The sequence below is a fragment of the Adiantum capillus-veneris genome, chromosome 26 (genome assembly GCF_014529385.1).
Source record: "Adiantum capillus-veneris isolate H3 chromosome 26, ASM1452938v2, whole genome shotgun sequence".
In the NCBI taxonomy this organism is placed as follows: Eukaryota; Viridiplantae; Streptophyta; class Polypodiopsida; order Polypodiales; family Pteridaceae; genus Adiantum; species Adiantum capillus-veneris.
The window spans coordinates 112,030,949-112,049,264 of record NC_140956.1 but is presented as its reverse complement, the minus strand read 5'-3'; positions in this window follow the sequence as shown (position 1 = coordinate 112,049,264).

The following is an 18,316-nucleotide window of genomic DNA, read 5'->3' as shown; positions in this document are numbered from 1 at the left end:
TTTTATCTTTTATCCTTGGCATCAGGTTCTCTCTCGCTTTGTATTCTGCTCGTTTTCTCCTATAGCGTTCCTGACGTCTAGGGTGGTGATTGGCAAAATCATAAAACTTGATATTCTCTGTTTTCTCCCCACGCTCACTTGAGCTGTCTGAACACTCATTATCTGCATCATTATTTACCTCCAGATGCTCAGAGGAGTTATGAAACTCTTCTTGTTCTGGTGGTTCTACCATCTTATCTCCTCCTGGTATAATGCTTACCATGTAAAAGGATAGCACATCATAGCCATCCTTATCGCAAAATTTTGTTGTTGGACTATCTATAATGGTACAGACATCCAATGTTGCTAGTATGTGTTCCCATTCCACAGGTTCCAAGGCATCTTCAAGAAAAGATTTCGGAATATAATCCTTGTTCTCAATAGCTCTTTCTAAGACGCATTCCTCTCTTTTCAAGCTCCCACATTGTGAAGCTCCGCACATCCATAGCTCTTTTTGTTGCCCTAACCATGCTGAGAGTTTCGACCCTGCTAATGTAGCTGAATCAAACTCTTCCACTGGTGTTTGGTTCACATCCTTGTAACTATGGTCCTTCACGTGTATTTTGGTTGTTGTCTCGCCTTGTCTGAGGTAAATGGGGTCGTAACCCCAATCCTGGACCATCTTCAATTGTCTCATGAATGGTCTTTCCAAGATGATCTCGTAATCGACTATTGCAAATGTATGCTCATACTCGATTCCGCACGAAGTGACAATCACTTTCTCTAAGAGTCCTAGAGGCTTCTCCATGAACCCATCTGCCAATTGCAATTTCATTCTGGTAGCTCTCAAAGCTGGTTTTCCCATTTTTTCCAGATTTCCTTGGTGGCGATAGCAACTCCTGCTCCACTATCAAGAATAGCTTTGGAAACTACTCCTTGGAATTCTACTGTTAGCGTGGTGTTTCCATCTTCTCCCTTGCAATACTCTCCAACCTTGTTTAAAGATACTGGCCTAGTGTTTAGTTGAGGCTTGTCCAATTCTCTGATCCCTTCCTGAAGCTTTGAGGTGGGGTCTTTCACTCCAAATTTTTCTAGGCATTTGCCTACTGTGGTCCACATGTTTAGTCATAACCTTAGGAGTTCGGCTAATGTGATTGTGCATGCCACCGGGGTGGAAAATAACTCAATCAACCCTTGTGAATCCATCACTTTGTTAGAAGAAAGTCTTTGAGATGGGATTGCTCTCACCTCCGAGTTGGCTTCATACTCTCCTAGGTAAGAGGGTAGAGTTTTCAGCGAGTCTGGTTGGCTGTGCCCCGAACTAATTGACCCCTGGTCTCCCCCTTGTGAATGTATATCAAAGTTCATTTGTGATCTTGCCTCAAATTCCTCAATAGGAGGTAAGATCTCGTTTTTCTCTTTTCTCGTGCTATTCATGTGGTAACTCACCCTGTTCGCTTCATTGGCCTCACGGATTTGCTTCCAAAGATTATCTAGACTGTTACAATCCTTACCCATTTCTACCAATGTTTTAGGCTGGAACCCGTCACTTGCCTCATCTGTCGTATTTGGCACTATGATAGGCTCACCCCTAGGTTCATAAGCATTCGTGAGTCTTTCCTTCCTTTCTACTTGTTCCTCTAAAGTTTGTTTGATAGGGGTTGGAGCTGGTACTTCCTGCCAATTCGCAGGTTTACCAAGCGGGTTTTTTTATCAAAGATTGAGTTGTTTCAATCATCTTTCTACACATTTCCAACCTCTCTTTTTCTATTTCAGCATATGGATAAGTCATCCATCTTTGCTCGTGGGTTTGGTTATTTTTTAGTCTGGCTTCGTAAGCTCTTAAAAGTGCATCTAACTGCTCATTTACCTTGTCTGCCAGTACTGATCCTCCTGATCCTGCACTTTTGGGTTCTGCTATTTCCTTGGGTGCTATGGTTGCCGCAGGGTGTGAGCTTAGGCTAGCTAGATCCTCTAACCGCTCTAATCTATCCTTTGTGTGTTTTAACTCCTCGAATAGAGCCGTTTGCTCTCGTTCTTTTCTGGCTTTCATACGCGTTTTTCTAGCTTTCCAAGTGCTTCTCTGATTTTTCGTTTCTAAACTTGGGGCATCGGTTTTTGGCTCTTCAATTATGGGTTCGTTCGTCATTCTTTGAGCTTGGGCTCGTGTCACTGCATGAATAGGTATTATTGTTTTGTTTTCTGACCCTCCACTAGAAGGCACTACTTCCAGCATGTTCAAAGTGGTTTTTGCTCCTTTGCTCGGGTTCAAATGAGTAACTCCGCACTCGGTGCAATATGCGTTGACTCTAATGATTTCATCATGAGGATAGTCTCTTAACCAATCGTCTCCACCACACTTGTAGCAGGGGCCTTTAGGCTGTTGAGGTGCTCCTTGAGCTCCTCTTTGTTGGTATGCATGTCTCTCTCCACCCATACCTCCGTTGGCTATGAACAACAAAGTTCGTTCATCCAAGCTATATCTTCCTTCTCCTGCTGCCTTTGCAACGGTTGGTGGTCCTGCACCTCCCATCATGCTCCATGGTTCTTGTGTTGAGGGTTCTTCCAGTGGGTAATAGACAGGATTTGCCGCATATCCATTGGGATCTTCATAATATACATACATAGGCACCAAAGCCTTCTCTTCTGATTCGGTTACGGTTAGTGTGTATCTTATGCCGACTGGTCGTAATCCTGGTAGGGCTGGTTGTTGCCCCAACACTGGTTGTGGTCTTTCTACACCTACAGGTCCTGGTAGATTGCTTGCTTGATACCTAGGCATCGATGGAACTTGAGGAGATGCTACCTGAGCTTGGGGAGCATAAGGTCTCTTTCTCACATATCCCTTGTTATAATAACATTCCTCCGTCTCATGGTTTGTCCATTTTTGTTCAATAGCACACCACTTGGGCTGTTTAGCCTAGGGTTTGGCATACAAGTTAATCTGTTTTAGCACTTCCTCTACAAGCTGCTCCTGGTTTACAGCTACTTCTCCTTTCGGTGATGTCTTAGAAGACTTGCTTCTACTTTGTTGTGAGGATGAATCATCGTCAAGATCCTTGAACTCACCCTCTTTGTAGACCGCACAATTGTCTACAAGGTAAAGAGCCTCTTTGGTTAACTCATTCAACGTCGTGCTTCTCTTCATATGTAAGTCCTTCTGGAGGTCTGCATTCCTTAGTCCTTGGATAAATATAAGCATAAGTCTGGACTGAGTTGGCAGTTCTTCCACGGGGTAGAACTTAACATATCTTTTTAGTCGTAGGGCTGCTTTTCGCACAGATTCCCCGTCTTTCTGTTTCAATTTATGGATTTGTGAGACCGTATTATTAGCTATCCCCCTTTGTGAGAATTCCTTGATAAACTCGTCAAACACCTCCTCCATAGACTCAAAGTCTCTACACTCCACAGAGTCAAACCAAGTAGCAGTGTCATCCTCTAAAGTTAGTCCAAACCCTGCAAATTGGGTAGGGAATTCTAACACCTCTTCAGCTCTAATTACACGCACAAAGGCAGCTACATGATCTCTCGGATCTCCGTTTACTGTGTATTTCTTGTTTACCCATTTTTGCACATGAGAAGGTCTAATTCTACGATGGTTTACAAATCTCATCATTGGATCTCCTCGTCCCAATCTATATATCTCCTCTGGTCTTCTGTAGTAGGCTGGTTCCTCTCCCAATGGTGCTCCTAAGCCATAATTTCTAACAGTTCTTGCAAGAGATGGTTCATCTCTTCGAACTCGTTCTATGGGTGGTCTTCCAGGCTCTGTTGACCCTTGAGTCTTTGGCTTACTCTCTCCTTGATACCGTGAATAGAGTGGTAGTTCTTGTAAATCCCTTAGCCCATGTTCAACTTGGTAACCATCTCGGTTACGGTCTTGTTCCAATGTTGCAGTCTGTTGAAGCCATGCCTACAATGATGGCTGAGTTGCTGATTGGTTTTGGTTGTTGAATGTCTGCGGTCAGGTAGAATGTGAGGTCGCGTCATACTCCTCTGAAAAGGGATTTGTCAACTTGCTAGGGGTGTAGGTGGCTCTTGGCACATCATCGGGGGCATATGTTGATGCTCCTGGAACTGTTGCCTTTTCTACCTCCTCTGGGAGAATACGTTGGTATTCTCGCCCGTACCTATCAACAAAAACGATATCCTTCCCCATAGCAATTTCATAGGAGAATAAGTAAAGAACCTTGTCTTTGCTTAACTCGTTTGGATATGGTTCTTTGCAACAAAAGTAAGAAACTATTCCCTCGCTCTCATGCTTGTAAATTCCCACATTTTCATTATAAGTTGAAACCCTGGTTGTTTTCTTATCATACATAAAAATCGCTCCAGAACGATCAATGTTTGGAGGTGGTTCTTGAGTTTCTGAAACCATTTTTCCCTTGGCCACATTATCTCCATATCTGTTGTAATCCTCATGGTTACTAACTATCAAATAGTGGTTCCCCTTTTCGTCTCAGAATCTATCTCCATCATCATAGACTCGAATTATCTCCAATATCTGAGCCGGCCTTTCTTCAATACAAATACACTGCGTCCTCGATAGTCATAATAAACTAGGGCTCCCCTCGAGTTTGTTCCTTCTAAGAAGATTACAGTGAACTTGGAATCATTCAAAGGATTTAGGGAGGTGCTTCCTCCTGGCATTGGTCCGTCATAGGTGAAACCTCCTGGCTGTTGACTACCGATCATGAAGAAGGATTTGTCTGATGAAGTGTCAGTATCACTACCCTCCTCAATAATCGGTGCTAGTGGATCTAGCCTTGCCTGAGTTACACTCTTCTCGGTGGACATTAAGCTACCTTGGTCACCGGCTAGCCACCTTTTGGTCTCTACAAATGTATCTTCCTGATCTTAAATTCATCAAACTTATCAATGCACTTTATTACAAATCCAACCACTCACTTGGCAAAGGATCAGTCTCCACACAACTTCTTGCTTTGCCGCTGAATATACATGTACACAAGCGTTTAATTTCGGCAATCGAATCAAAGCATTTAACCGCTAGAGGTGGTTTTAGTAATGATTGGTATAACTGGAGAGTTAACCTCAACCACTACTGTATTTTATACACTGGTAATGTTCTGGATTAGGTCTGCTAATCTGGAATTGTACTTCCCTCGGATGTTGGTCAATTTACCTAAAAAAGTCTTAATTCTGTCTTTGCTCCGTCAAAAGGTCAAACAAGGTCCAAATTCACTTCTGAAAGAAGTTATGGAACCCTTAAGCCAAATAGAGCCTCACTGTATAATCTCAATCAAATTTTCCCTTCACTAAGTCCCAGTACACATCCTACGCGTAGGATGTCTCCTGCTTTGTTTTTCCTGGATTTTGCCACTATGGATTCCCCTTGATGTTCTGAGTCCATAGCTGTTTTTACTTTTTGATTTGGACACCTATAAGATGGTCAATGGATCAGAAATCTGTTCCGACAGCTTGCTGTTGGTCTTGATCAGTTTAATCAACTCCAATTTGGACCAAAATTGACTAGGAGTCTTGCCTCAGGCTATACAACACCCTGCTAGGCCCACAGTCAGTATCTGGCTTCAATTTCTTGCTTTAAACATTCTATACATAGCATGTCTTTTTGCTCTGAATAGCTTCAAATGCAAAGCACAGACTCCTCTTGAGGTGCTGATCACTTTGGTATGCTCAAAATTAGGTTTGGAGTGCAAAATCACACAGATGACATCCTACGCATAGGATGTCTTTTTGGTCTACTTGACCCCAGACTTGACCCACAGCTTCCCCTTGATGTCAGCAACCCAATGGTATGCTTAGATTTTGGTTTGGATTTCAAAAGTCCCCAATTTTAGTTGTTCTAGCCTTTTTCAGTCAAAAGTGCTAAAGTCTGCTTAGAACCCAATTTTCTCACCCAAATGAGATGAAACCTCTCTCAGACTGAATATATCATGCTCATGCAGCCATCCTATGGTTTTGGTCTTAAAATAATGCCTTTGCACAATTTCGGTAGGATGTCTGGCAATTTCAGTCTATCTGACCTTATCCTGTCAAGATATGGTCAAATTTCCACTTTCCAGGTGAAAATATGGTAAAACCTACCTTCTGAACACACTGGTCTACTCAAAATTCCAAAATTCCCACCAAATTGGCATGTAGATATCCTACGCGTAGGATGTCTCCTACCTTAAAATTAATTTTTTTCCTGACAGAAATGCTCCTGATGCTCTGCAGCTCTATCAGAAACACTCACAGTAACTTTTGGACTTCACTTCAGCTTTTAAACACACTTTTGCGTCTTTTACAACCTTGTGATGACTCTAACAAGCAAGTATACATGCATGAAGTGCTCTAGATCCTGAATCATGATGTCCTACTTACTCTTCTCCTACTCATCGTGTGAAATAGTGATAATGGTGTTTTGGTTGCTTCTTGGCCTCTCCAGACTCTCAAGATCTCCTCTCACCGCTTCTACCACTCCAACTCCTACTCTTTACAACACAACTCAACTAAAAACTCCTAAGTCTACCTAAATCTACCTAAGTCGAAGGATCTAAGCCAGACACACGCTCCCTACACTCCCTCTAAGACCTAGAGAGTCCTCCACCCTCTCATCCTATCTAAATGTAAAACGAGACTCTTGGCAAGCCAAAGAATCCCTATCCTCAAGGACTAGTCTCGATCACCTACCTAAGGTTTTCGTCCCCGGCAGCGGCGCCAATGTTGGACGGATATGCCGTGACGGACGTCAGCATAGCGAGAACTCACCTAACAAGATTTGTCAGCTAAGGACGAACCTCAACCCGCAGGTGCGTGGAAGCAAGCATAGGGTGTCAATCTACACTCGACCGACTCCTAACTAATTCCTACATAGGTATCTACCCAATGTCTAAGCTACAGCCTTCAAGAGTGCATAAGAGGAAACTTCCTACAACGCTTTCTAGAGCCGAATACCCATCAAACAATTTCGAAACACCATAGAACTTGAAGGAGACCCTACTAACACCAATAGGCCGCTCTCCCTAAGGTCTAAGAACCAAAATCCCAACCCGAAACACCCGGTGCAAAATCATGTAGGATGTCTGGCCGAAATTTGCAGGTCTTCATTTTCGAAATCTAAAGTGCCTAATGTGTAGCTCTACTCAATGCGAACACATGGATATGCTGCAATGCAAAATCGGACAATGTATGCTCACCAAATCACCAGATGGAGCTCGTAGATGGAGCTCGCAAAACCGAACCGTACGTGCGCAATGTAAGTATTGGCACGTAGCTCTCGTCGGGGGCAACACGCTGCACTTCTCCGCACTCGATTCCGATCACCGGTGCGCGTGTAGCGTCAAGATGAAGCTCTCACTCTCTCTCGTACACAGTACGCTCACTCACAGACTTCAAACTTTTTAAAATGACAAAAAACGGTTTTTCATTAAGGTCAAAAAGTGGTATAAATACCTTACAATTCTCAAACCCTAATGTTCCAATTTAACCATCTACTCAATCTAAATGTCAAAATTGGGATACAATCTGGAAACTTCTGTAAGCCCCAATATTTACAAGGTGAAATGTCGGGTTTTCTCAATAAATGGATAATTACAAAAAATAATAATCTGCCGAGCCGTCATTTTTCGTAGCGTGTGTCCAGCTTCTAACATCAACACAATTTGGAGATGGAGATTGCAATAATCCAATTCGTCATCATCACATCGTCTGCCCTGTAGTCCTATTTATCATCATCATCACAACACCAGTCCTCATCGGCTGCACACCAAAGCATCGGCAGTAGAGCAAGATTTCAAGTTGAACATACAGAGGAGGGTGCACCAGACCTTTGAGGTGGTGCAATACAGAGATGACACATGAGAAAAGTAATGAGAAGCATAAATGTTTGCCAAATGTCTCAAAGAGAATTACGGTTGTGGAGGATGAACCAAAGGCTTTCTTTTAATAACAACCTCATGCATTCTTTTGATATTATTGCCAAAAATCAGCTTACACCATAACGACAAATCACGATGTGAAGGCAATGATGGGCTGAAAGCTTTTGAAGGATAGCACAGAGCCGGAAGGCGGATCAAAATCATCACAGACAGCAAGTGAACCTGTTGTGAGGTCGTTCACAACAGCCTGCTTTAAAGTGATTCTGTTGGTTCTCTTACGAAAACATTGGGTGTGTTGATAGTCACCTGCATTACAATTGCCACCGTCGATTAGCGGGTATTGCCCCTTGCTCTACGGAATGCCCTCAACAACTTGGAAACTTCCTACACCAACGATCACCCAAGCCTTCCGGATGATGAACTCCAACCATCTACGAACTGCTCAACCCTGGCATAGAACTGTCTTGCCTAGTGCAAGGGAGGGGAGGCGGCTACAGAATGAGCTGTCACATGTCACAAGCTCGCTACACGATTACAACGAGAGAAATATATCGTGGATGATCTATAACATTTGGGTTTTGGAGAGTATGTTTGTTGGAGTTGCGGCGGCTATACCCAGCATGTGACTAGCTTGAAAGAAGAGGAACAACGCAGAAGCAACGGTGATGGTAGTCGATCTGGTAGTAAAAGTGAAAGTGACAATCAGCACAAGGATAGAAGTCATAGAAGAGATGATGAGAAAGGCTCGTATGCCTCTCCTTATCCAAATCTTAGAGCATGCAAATTGCAAGATATTCCCAAAATGATTGAGACAAAGCAACCTGGGGAAACACAACCTTTGGCCTGTTTTCCTAAATGCAATTGTAGGTTCAAGCCTTTAGCCATTTTGACAAGACCAGCGTGATAAAAACAAAGCCAAACCCAACACGATAAAAACAAAGTCAGAACCCCTTGTTGCCGTATGGCCTTCAAGACGTCACCTTGAGCCCAAAACTCTATGGCTGAAGGTCGGGCTAGACATGATCGACATGACAGAAGTATAGCAAACAACGAAACCATGACAGAGAGGATGATATTTACTCGAAAGTTTTGATCGCACAAGCACGACTCCAGCTTGACAAAACTTCAAGGTCCGTTATTTGCATGCAATTCCCCATGTCTATGCGTTTGCTTGGCGCAACACATAAATGCTACGGGGCAAGGCACGGCTTCCGTTTCTTATAATTTTTGGAGAGACCACAATGCCAACTCTCCACCATACTTTTGTATGGCACTTCTACTGACGTGCACTGTATAATTAGCATTTTCACTCTGTGATGTGTCATTGCAAGACAAAATGTTTAACTATTTACATTGGTTTTCTGTAGCTTGACACAAACATTATCCTCCGGCTTGGACAATTAGACGAGGACCGTACATGATTATCAAGTTGGTAGTGCAATTTATTTTTTATAGTCAATTGATGCTTTTTGTATTTTTTGAGTTTGTCAATGCTTCTTAAGTTTAGAATAGCTACATGTTTTTCTCACTAGTACATGCTCAATCTCAATCGTCTTATCTATATATCAAATCGATACACACTTCTTTTCTCATCGATGCTTGATGTCAATCTGGGTATTTCTTGCTCTCAATTCATTTCCACACACATGCAGCTATCAAAGGGAAGCTCTCTCTCTAATTGCAATCGCCTTGAAGGCTTGTACCGTTCCACCAATTTGTTATCCACTTGCAGTCATGCGAGCTAACGAAGCACTCTAGTTACCTTGATTGTGTAATAGTAATTTTGGGAACAGTCTTTGTCTTACTATTATACGTTATTGCAAGTTGAGGACGAAGAGGAGGAGAGGGTGGAGGGAGAGACGGCCTGCTATAGAAGCTTTGAAGCGGCTTTGGAGTATGACGAGTTGTCGATAGTAATGCTTCAAACAAAAACATCAATTGCATAGTAGTGTCGTGATTTGTCAACAACACTAGTATTATGTTCTATTAGCAACTCTATGGATCGTCGCTGCTGCAGGCTCGACAGATCCGTCAGCAAATCCAATGAACGCTTTTGTAGGGCTATCATTGTCAAGGGTGAACCGACTGTAGTAGAAGCCAAGCTTTTATAAGTTGTTTGTTGGCCTTGAATAGCACTAAAATTAATACAAGTTGAGGACAAAGAGGAGGAGAGGAGAGGGTGGAGGGAGGGATGGTATGTAGTATACAAATTTGGAGTGGTCTTTGGAGGACGACGGGCTTTAGAGGCACGTCGATTGCAGTAGAAGCTGAGGGTGGAGGGAGGGACGGCCTATAGTAGACAAACTTAGAGTGGTCTTTGGAGGATGATAGGCTTTAGGGGTGGATTGTTGCTCCAGTAGAAGCTAAGCTTTTATAGAGGCCTTGAGCACCCATGTCAACTCTACATTCGCATCATTGTCTGCTTCAACCAAGCAAAACGTATGATTGGTTGTTGTTAAGGGTGATGTGATTCTATTAGTGAGGAAATCATTGGTTCAAGTGGTCCGCTCAAACAAGGCATGATATCATGGCATTATGTGAACTAAATATGCAGGATGTATAGTAGGTCTTGCAAATGACGCTCCACTCTTGCTTGCCACCCAACCTTAGATGATTCATGGTGAAGGGCTCCATGGCTTCTTTACTTGGTTGGCCTAAGGGCTTGGCCTAAGGGCTTTTTCTGAGATGGGGCTATAGGATGCACCACTTCGTGCAATGTTGACCATCAATCAAAACACGATTGAATGACACAAGTGCATACTATGATTCATGATTTTTTTGATCGTCTATGTTGACTATTGAGTGTATAGGCTTTATGAACAAAGCATGTGGACAAAACGATGGATTTAACCTTCCGTGGTCTTTTTATCCTTGATCACAGAGAAAGGGAATCAAAGATTTGGGAAAGCACCTCGAGCATGAGGCTAAATAGGAGGAACAACACATGAGAAGCGGTGATGGTAGACATGATAGCATAACTAAATGCAGCAGTTGACACGATGGCAAAAATTGCAGAAGAGATGACGATGGAGATCATGGTGGACATGATCAATGTGATCAACACGATGTTGGAATAGGGTTGCATGGAAACACACATAGCTTGGAGAAAAAGTTCACACACATCACTACCACATGTATATGGTAACAAATCCCCCTTGGGAGTGATGTGGTGAACGAGAGTTGGCACATAGAGTATAGGGAAGTGCCATGCCCTGAGGACATGATTAGTCCACAAAGGGGAGTAAGCCCAAAGCTTTATGGAAAGATTCAAACTTTTCACAAGACAGTGCCTTTGTGAAAAGATCTGTGAGGTTGTCCTATGCTGGCACATAAGCCAAGTTGATCTCTTCTGCTGAGAGTCTTCTCCCTGACATAGTGATAATACACCTCAATGTGATTTGTGCGAGCATGAAAAATTGGGCTCCTTGTAGCTGCCAATGTGCTTTGACTGTCAATGTAGATGATGTTGGTAGTGTCTTGTCCAACACCCAAATTAGCCATAAGGCATTTGAGCCATACACACTCAATCATAGCTGTGAAGACTGCCTTGTACTCAACCTCACAACTAGAAGTGGCCACAGTAGGTTGCTTCTTGCTCAACCATGATATGCATGAGCTGTCGAGCATGAAACAGAAACCACTTGTGGACACGAGCATGTCAAAACAACCAGCCCAGTCTAAGTCCAAAAAAGCATGTAAATTTGGCGACAATGATCCCCCCTTGGGATAAAACAACCCAAGATGTAAGTGCCACTCAAGTAGCAAAAGATCCGCTTCAAAGCCCGCCAATGCTTAGACCCTGGGCTATGCATAAATCTACTGACTTGTGAGAATGCAAACTGAATATGTGGCCTTGTGTTTCATACATAAATAAGGCATCACAGTTTGGTAAAGAGTGACATTGGCAGGATCACCAACATCATGAAGACTCAACTTCAAACCTATTTCCATGAGAATGGCAATAGGTTTGCAATCCTCAAGTCCAAACTTACATAGCAATGTCTCTATGTAACTTGTCTAACCCAAGATGTAAGTGCCACTCAAGTAGCAAAAGATCCACTTGAAAGCCCGCCAATGCTTAGACCCTAGGCTATGAATAAATCTATTGACTTGTGAGAATGAAAACTGAATACGTGGCTTTGTGTTGCATACATAAATAAGACATCCAATAGAAGTTTGGTAAAGAGTGACATTGGCAGGATCACCAACATCATGAAGACTCAACTTCAAACCTATTTCCATGGGAGTGGCAATAGATTTGCAATCCTCAAGTCCAAACTTACATAGCAATGTCTCTATGTAACTTGTCTGACACAAGGCAATACCACCATCACACTGCTTAAACTCTATGTATGCCCAAGTAATGATGCAATAGCCTCAAATCTTTCATCTTGAAAGTAGAATTCATATCAACCTTAAATTCAACAATATGTGCCTCATTCGGACCACTAATCAGGAAATCATCCAAATATAGAACAACAATGAGAAGTACGTAACCCTCATGTTTTACATACAAAGGTGCTTTATGTTGGACTGTTACAAAAGCCTCGTTTAACCAATTGAGTGTCAGCTTTCTCATTCCAAGCACGAGGAGGCTGCTTCAACCCATACAAAGCTTTCTTACATTTGTGCACTTTATCCTCTTATCCTTTCTTGACAAAACCATGAGGTTGCATTACATAAACTTCCTCAAACATGTCACTATTTAAGAAAGCAGTAACAATATTTGATTGATGTACATCCCATCCAAAAAGAGGTCCCAAGGCACATAGAAAATGCACAGTAGTCAAACTACAAGTGGGAGCAAAAGTCTCTTCATAATCTAAGCCTTTCTGTTGAGCATAGCCTTTTGCAACAAGTCAAGCCTTATAGTGATCAATCTCACCATTTGTCTTGCCTTTCAACTTGTAAACCCACTTCGTATCAATGTAGTTTTTGCCAGGAGGCAAATCACATAAAGTCCATGTGTCATTTTCTATAAGTGCATCATATTTTGATTGCATGATAGCCATCCAATTCTCCAAATTTTGTGCTTCATCAAAAGACAGAGGTTCCTCTACATCACATAAGCTAGAAACAACCTTAGCATAACAATCTGATGCATATGATGCATGGCTAGAACCTGAATGAGTACGAGTAGACAAAGGTGCATCCAACTTACTGTCACGCAAAGTATGCACTAGGCATTTTGGCATACCTCTAGCCTACTGATTCTCAACCCTTTCCACATCAAGTACATCATGTACATATGCATCAATAATGGGCTGATCCATAGCATTTTTTGAAACCCCTATAGGCTGTACATTTGCCTCATTTGAGTTTACATTCAAACTTCCACCACTAAAAAGGGGCAACAAATTGTCATATATTGTCCTGTGAGATTACATTACTGTCTTTAGTGCATGGCATCAAGGGCTGAACAGAATCTTCCACAAACACAAACATCACGTGAAACCAAGATACACTTCGTTTATGGATGGTATAACCTGCAATCTTTTGCTTTCAGTACTATAACCAGGAAAAATGCATTTGATAGCCTTATCATCCAATTTTTTGCATGGCGTTTGTGGCACCAAAGCATAAGCCAAACAACCAAAAATACGCATGTGATCAATAGATGGCTTTTTATCATGCCCTGATTCATATGGAGTCATAGATTGCAAAGCTTTTGTAGAACACCTGTTAAGTACATAAGTGGCACACATGATAGCCTCGAGCCAAAACGAATGTGGAAAAGCTTGACTTTTTACCATACTTCGTGCCATCTCCGTAAGCAACCTATTTTTACTTTCAACAACACCATTTTGATGAGGTGTATACGATACTGTACATTGATGTTTTATCCCACGATTAGCTTGAAATGCATTAAATTCATGAGACATATACTCCCCCCCTCGATCTGAACGAAGGGTGCCCATAGTACATTTAGAGACATTTTCAACCATAGCCAAAAATTGCTTGACGTACATAAACACTTTGGACTTAGGTTTAAGTGGATACACCCATGCATTCCTAGAGTAATCATCAATGAAATTTATGAAGTACATGTAATTGCCTAAGGATGGAGTTTGCATAGGTGCACAAGCATGGCTATGGACAAGCTGCAATCTGCATGTAGCCCTTATTGAACCATCCTTTGGAAACTTCGAACACTGCATCTTACCCAAAATACAACCTTCACAAACATGCTTCACAAGTGCTTCAAGAGGCGGAGAAGAAGCAACCATATCAGATTTCTGCAAATGTAGCAAACTAGAAAATTCAGATGCCCAAAACGTGCATGCCAAAGTTTTGCTTCTGAAGCAGCCTTTGAATCCACAACTGCATTTGCAAAATTCTGTCCACACTTGTCATACAAAGTGAGCTTATACAGCCCACACCATAAAATGCCAGATGCAACAATTTCATCACCAAAAGTGAGATCATGAACTGCACATCCGTCATCCACAAGTTTCACAACAAGACCAAGTCTAGCAAGTGCATATATAGACAAAAGGTTCTTTTTTATCCTTGGTACATACAATGCATCAACAAGTGTGAAAGAGCTGCCATTCGTAGCAATCGACACAATATTTCCAACTTCCTTGACCGGATAAGAGGCATTTTTTGCACAAGTAACACCATGAGGGACATCCTCGAGAGAGGTAAACAAGTCACGATGAGAGGTAAGATGCTTTGTAGCACCATTGTCAAAGTACTACACATAAGCATCTACAACAAACTGATATACATGCATCATGGACAGAAGGATCATAAGTGTACTCTGCACTAAAAGCCCATTCTGCATCTACATCAGCATCACAATCTCTTTTCACAGAAGACTCTACAATTGTTGCACTTGTAGTGGAACCATCCTCTTTCTTCTTAGCCTCTTTTGCCTTCAATTTCAGAAGTTGCTTGATCAAGTGATCATTAGCTTTATACTAATGGCAACACATCTTCTTTTTTCTCTTTTCACCAAAACTCCCAAAGGAGGTGTTTCCACCAGAAGCATTGGATACAAGTGTTTTTCCACTTGCCAAAGAACCATGAGAAGTGGCTACATTCCTGTTACCCCTTTTTCTCTGAGCATCAATAAAAGTATGTTCAACTACACGTTGTTTAGCCCTGTTTTTTCTTGAAAGTGACTCTTGCAATAGCAATGTGCATAATACATCAAACTTGACAGCTTCTAGATTTCCTTGGGTCATAAGTCTCCAAGTACTAGCAAAAGTCTAGTAAGAATCTGGCAAAGCATCAAGAACAGTATGTACAATGAAACTGTCAGAAATGACTTCGCTTAAAGAAATAAGTTGCTCATTAATATCCTTGATACCAGAAAGGAAAGTTTTCATTTCATAATTCTCATGCATAATCTTTGACTCCAGCTCTTTATGCAGCAATGCAATTTTAGCCTTATTGCGACTTGCATAAAGACCAGCCACAATATCCCAAGCCTGTTTTGCAGATTTAGTTGAACGAATGTGAGGAGTAATAGTGAGCTTCACAGATAACACAATCAATGCATGAGCCTGCACATCTATAACATCCCAAAGAGCTTGCTCAACCATAGGCAAAACAGCTATGGCAGTAGCAACCCTGCCACCAAAACCTGCAACATCCTCAACATCACCTGCATTCTCAGAACCAGGACGTACATCAATGCCCTGCACAACAGTCCAAACCCCCTTTGACACAAGAACATGTTGCACCATGTAAGCCCACATTGGGTAATCGTCCATATCCAATTTATCCTCAACAACAAACATCTTGAACACATCTATGTTGGCGTCAGCCATGGCGAATGCCGATGTGAAAACTGCCCGAAAAGAGGAGAAACAGGACGTACACCAATGCCCTGCACAACAGTCCAAACCCCCTTTAACACAAGAACATGTTGCACCATGTAAGCCCACATTGGGTAATCGTCCATATCCAATTTATCCTCAACAACAAACATCTTGAACACATCTATGTTGGCGTCAGCCATGGCGAATGCCGATGTGAAAACTGCCCGAAAAGCTAGACCAGCTATATAGCACAACCCGTACAAGACTGTGAGGGACCTGTTATTGCCGAAAATAACACTGACAGAACATCTGCACAAAATGACAAAATTGCATGCGCAGTATAGCTTGTAGTGGAAAACGAAGGCCAAAATGAGCCCGAATGGAAAATCTGAGCAGACCTGGCTCTACGAGTCAACCCGAAGTATTTGTCGACCTAGGACGCTCATCGAAGCTCACTGAAATTTGAGAAAGTGAGCTTACGACTAAGCCTAGGAGGACGCAACTTGTTCTAATACTAATTGTTGAAAATAGGGTTGCAGGGAAACACACACAACTTGGAGAAGACGAAGGATTCTCAAGGCACACAACAGAGAGTGTATTACTTAGTGTGCAATGGAAAGATAAGATAGCCCTAGAGTGATGTGCGTATTTATAATGCATGGGGGAAAAACCTCGTAGCAAGGGAAAAATATCCCCACCGTCCTAAATGTGTTCACACACATCACTACCACATATATATGGTGAGAAGGGATGAAAGATGAAGAGACCATATTGACAGAGAACACAAATATAGAAGGGACTGTAGCCATAGGCATAGTGATCAAAGGAGTCACGTGCAATTGCATGTTATGCTTCATGCTTTTTTGATGTTGACTAGATGACGCATGTTCATGCTATGCTTTATGCTATTTTTGATCGTCAATGTTGATTGTCCAATGCATCAAAAGCTTTGAAAAATGAGTTGGTTATAGCAGTCCATGAGAAGCCAGACTTTAGTTGTGATCGGAGAAACTGGCTCAGGGAAAATGACACAGGTCACACAATACCTAGCAAAAGCATGGTACACAACAAAAGGAAAGATTGGAAGTACACGAGTGGCTACAATGTTTGTAGTCAACAAGGTTGCTGAAGAAGTTGGTTGCAAGCTTGGTGAAGAGGTTGGTTACATGAAGAGGTTGGCCTTTTGCAAAGCCCAACAAAGGATACATGCAATACACCATGGCTAGGCAATTTGGAATGATAAAAGCCTTCATAAAACATTGGTAATGAGTTCTTTCTTGTGCAATTACCATATTTCTACAATAAGAAAGTCTATGAGAACTAGATGATTGGAAAAAGTGGTTTTTCATCTTTTGGATTAAGGGCACAAGCTTCTCAAGGCACAAAATGCACGTCTCTGCATTTTCGTCTGGAACTTCTTCTCCATCACACATCATTTACACAAGAAGTTTTGGACAAATTCTCACAATATTTCCCACATTGCGACTTACCTCAACATCACGAGCTTCTGTGAGGGAGGCGCCACATACCTAGCTAGGTACGATTCGGGGCAGGGAACCGCCGGCCTGATGGTCCCTTGCCCCCAATCGTACCTAGCTAGGTATGCGGTGCCTCTCGAGCAGAAGCTCATGATGTTATGCATTGTATGAAAAACACTGAGAGAAAGACTCCGTTTTCGTACATGAGAAAATTTCTAAATCTTCTTGTGTTGATTCAAAGTTCTAATTGTGTTGCGAGGGCATAGATCTTCCGGGAAAAAGATAGATGCATGGAAGCTTCGAGAACAACTATGATATGAAGTGAAAGGTTAGCGTTTGAATTTTTACCATCTGCACACTGAAGCAATCAAATTTTCCTCAACTATAGGGTGCGAGTATGTGCCTTCGATTTCGAAAAAAGATGCATTAATCGGAATCTTTTGAAGATGCCCTGAAGGTAAAGACGCACGACGGCGTACGACGACAGAAGGAGCAGAAAGAAGCGAGCTGAAAGGGCCCTGTGGCGTCAAGGCAAGGGGCGCAGGCAGGAGGCGCCAGCTAAGGGCGAGGCAGACCATGAAGAGCTCCAGACGTGAAGGGACAGGACAGACACAGTTACTTTTTTTATATACATAAGGCTTCAAGCTGGGACACCGAGTAGTTCCAGTTGGGACGGTTAAGTAGTGATTACTTTACTCCGACGACCCCTGAGTTCAACTCCTTAAAATGAGAGGAGCTTTTGCTCCAGAATGAGGAGAATGAATTAAATCTCAAAGGGTATCTGCAGAAGATTCTAGGCAATATAATAACGACGCCACCAGTATGTGGTTCTAATTTTGCGAGCAGGACACATTGATTGGAATCTACGAAGATGCTCACTTTTTTTGTGAAGGATAAGGCCCAAAAAATCTGGGAAATTCAAGGAAAGGAGTTTGACGTTGCATGCGGGATCTGAGCGCAGGGCGCGTGGAACAGAGAGAGAGCAGGAAGAGACAGATATTTGGAGCGACGAAACAACAGTAAAGTGGCAAGTGGGGAGGTGTGAGGGAGGTGAATCGAGTGGGTGGCTCAACCTGCAGGCAGGTGGTAGGTGTGGAGGGACGGGAGGAGGTGGTGCCACGTGACGACATTGGAGAGAGGAGGATGATACGAAAAGCAGATGGACTAGAGGGTTCATTTTTGAAAGCTTGGCATGTCGAAATAGGGAGCGCGGGACCTGTGCAGGCGAGAGTGCCGCAGGAGGAGGACG